The following is a 3,817-nucleotide window of genomic DNA, read 5'->3' on the forward strand; positions in this document are numbered from 1 at the left end:
ATAGCAAGGTGAAAGAATATGAGAAACTGGGCGAGATAAAATCATAGAAAATGGTATGTTTAGCCGATATGTCAAGGAGGGCAAAAAAGTCACTAAAGTATACCTAAATATACCCTACCTGACCCTGAGCCTATGTTACAAGCTAAGAAAGTCCTATCGTTATCCTAAGGGTTGTATAGCGAACTTAAAGCAGTGAAAATAAGGGCAAGCTTATGGCAATATGTATGAATGAGTGTGAATTTGTTCTGAGAGTGAGTGTTGAAAAGTAATCCTTATACTCAAACTGAAATCATTGTGTGAAAAATGAGGATTTTGTTTTAAAGTGAGGACACTAATTACAATACCGGAAATATTAGCACCTCGGTGAGAAATTGAACAGGATAGGTGTTAGTGCATGGTGAGTCTGTGTCATGGTCTGACTCCACATAATTCAAGCCTAACAGTGATAGGATGCATAAATATGATGAGATTAATCGGGATTGATAGCCAAATGATTGCAAAGGATAAAACATGGATACTATTGTACAAAGATTTTGTATTGAGTCATAGTGCATCGCTTGAGGACAAACAACGAGTTTAAGTTGAGGGTGTTGATATACCGTGGTTTCACGGTATTATTCGTACTTTTTCCTTAAGATTAGTGTGTCCAAAATCTTTTTTGTGCTAATTTTTATACAAGTTTATCCTTATTTGCAGGAAATCTGTCCAAAGATGAATGCGGAGGTTTTTGAGCGAAGAAATGCAGAAGACACCACCTATGGAGCTTGTGACGGTCCGTCATGCTCGTGATGGTCCGTAGGTGGCAGCGTAGTGCAGCTGCTGAAGGAAGATGGGGAAGTCTGACCAAGTGTGGGGTTACGGAAAGCGTGACGGATCCTCGTAGCCATGACGGTCCGTCCTGCAGGTTCGTCATGAAGATCAGAGAAGTAGCCACAGTACCCATATTCCAAGAGTTCAAGTGTTTTGGAACGGAGACCCTCGACGGACCGTTGTGCTCGTAACGATCCGTCATACCTGCCGTCGAGGGTAATGAAGAGAGCAGCAGAAGACATTTGCAAAGTATGGGACGACGGAGTCCATGACGGCCCGTCGTGACCACGACGTCCCGTCGCGAGGTCCGTCGACCCAGCCGCGTTTTGACAGATTTCCAGCAAATAGATTCCTTGTTTAATTAGGTTTTTATTTTTTATAAATATTTCGAAAAACCTCATTTTTGAGGTTAGACTCTTGATCATTGTTAGACTCTTGAATATTGTGAGACACTCTTGATTATTTTTTAGACTCTTTGAGAGATTATTGATTATCTTGAGACTTTTTATCATTGATTGTTGGTGACTTTTGCTGATTAATCAAGTGAACTTTCGGATTTTACTCTTTCTCATTGAAGTAAGTGCATGAATTCTTATATCACATATTTGAATATTGTAATTATGACTATGGGTAACTAAACTCCATAACTAGGGTTGTGGGAACCATAGGCTAATAATGAGGTAAAACCTAACTAAAATAACAATTCTAGAATAGTGTCTTGCATGTATTAATAATTCTTTCGCTTAGAAGTCTTTTTAACGGATGGCCAACGTTAGAACTCGCCTTAATGCTACTTGCCGGACCAAGGAGGTAGATAATAGGAAAAGAATTATCAACATAGATTTAGTGTATACTATCTAATAGGCTAGTATTTATTGGTACGAGGTAATAACTTAGTCAAATATCAAATACGATGCTTAATATGAGGTAAAGATAAGGGTTAGTATAGCAACACACGTAGCCGGACCAAGGTGCGGAGTGAAATTTTCTAGATGCCGGACCAAGGATTTAGAAATAAATAACTTATCACTTTGCATGCAAGATACTAGGAAAGAATTGTTATAGTTAGACTTATTAAGTTATTAACCTGTGGGGAACACGTAAACCCTAGTTACTTTCATTAATTGATTAAACTCCGACATTTGAAGCTGTTAGTTGTCTCTTTCAATTTCGTTAGTTATTTTCATTTATTTAGAAATAGAAAACCCCCTTTTATCATTTTTGCTTTCCAAGGAAGTAATTGACTGAACAATAGTAGTAATAGATTGAAGTGAAGTCTAAACTATTTTCCTCGTAGGAACGATCCCAACCTCACTAGTTGGGTTATTTACTTGACACGACCGCTTTACTTCTTATTTGAGAAGTAAGTTTGAGAGTATCAACAAACTAAATAAATTTGGGAGATTCTATAACCGGTAACAATCACTATGATTTATTTGATGATACAACGCCTCGCCCTAGCTGCCAGAACTGTCCTATACCTTTCCGGAGTATAAGACATCTTAAACTAAGTGGATCCACTAAGCTATTCTTAAAAAGCAATAAGGAATTATCTAAAAAGTATTACCTTTTCTATCCACATTGGATACATGGTTTATGAGGACTTTTAGTTGTATGAACTCGTTTCGATATCGGTGCTCAATATTACTTCCAAAAATATTCTCAGCTCATATGTTTGAAATATTTCCTCATCTTCAAGCTTTTACATTATTACTTAAAAGATTCTCTTAAAAGATATTATACTTAGAAAAACTCCCCATGAACTCATTTGGAAATCATGTTTCCTCTCATTTTAAATGTAAACACATTTACTTTTGGGAACACCTAGTTCCTATATATTCATTTTCAAAAAATGAAACTCAACTCTCCTCATCCTCGAACTCAAGAACTCAAGTCTTAAAATATAAAAGATTGTAAGAGACTTCTCAAAAAGAGTCAAAAGAACTCTTAAGACTTTACTCTTAGCTCTACCTAGAATTTGAATTACGAATTCACGGGTTATATTTGATGGTATAAACAATATATCTATATTTAGATTAAGTTTAGAGTAGTTAGAATCATAAAGAAGTTAAAGTACACTATGAAAGAACTCAGACGGAATAAATGACTTTAAAAGGATTGGGAAAGGTGACCCTAGCTCACTACAGGCACGGGGAGCCAGCCCGTGAACTTAAGAGGCTCCTTTTTTGGCGCACTGCTGAGGCACTCCACCCCATCCCTCCCTTTGAACATTCCGATGAATTTTTATTCACGTTTTGTGATCCTAATGCATCTAGAATAGATTGTTTTCCTCAAATTTTTCTTAAGATTCAATTACCCAATAAAAATACACGAGAATCTACTAAAAAATAACCTCAAACTCATAATATTTATCTCAAAAACTCATCAAACCCATCCTAATTCAAGAACGAAAACAACACTTCAAAAAAACTCATCAAGAACTTCATTTGATCGTTCTTTAGGGATATTTTCAAATATGAAAATCATGATTGGTGTGTGGCTGAATGAACCTAACACTATGAAAAACTTACATACCTCGATTCAGCGAACAAATCCTAGATTTGCAAGACGTCTTAATCGTTCTTTCTTTTCCCCTTTATTCCTCTTCTTGGACTCCTCTCAAAACCCTAAGCGTAAACTTTGACTGTGATAGATAACCCAAACCCATTTTGACCACCAAAATATCACAAAAATCATTTTAAGCTAATAGGGTAAGGAAAATAACAAAATACCCCTCGTTAATTCGGTAACATTCCTTAACTGGACATGCTAACTTCAAATAGGCATATCTCTCTCATCTAAACTAATTTAGCAAACACGGTAGCATTGGAAATAGGATGACAAGACCTTTCATTTGATATCTTATGTGCCACCTAACTCATCTTTACTGAAACTTATGGTCCTTAGAAGTTGACTCAAAACTCACAACTTAAGCATCATTTGCAAAATTCTTAATTTAGCTATTTCTAGTTTTGAGTTTTGGAAATTTAGCTCTTTCTAAGGTAGG

This window comes from Solanum pennellii, chromosome 3 (assembly GCF_001406875.1).
Source record: "Solanum pennellii chromosome 3, SPENNV200".
In the NCBI taxonomy this organism is placed as follows: Eukaryota; Viridiplantae; Streptophyta; class Magnoliopsida; order Solanales; family Solanaceae; genus Solanum; species Solanum pennellii.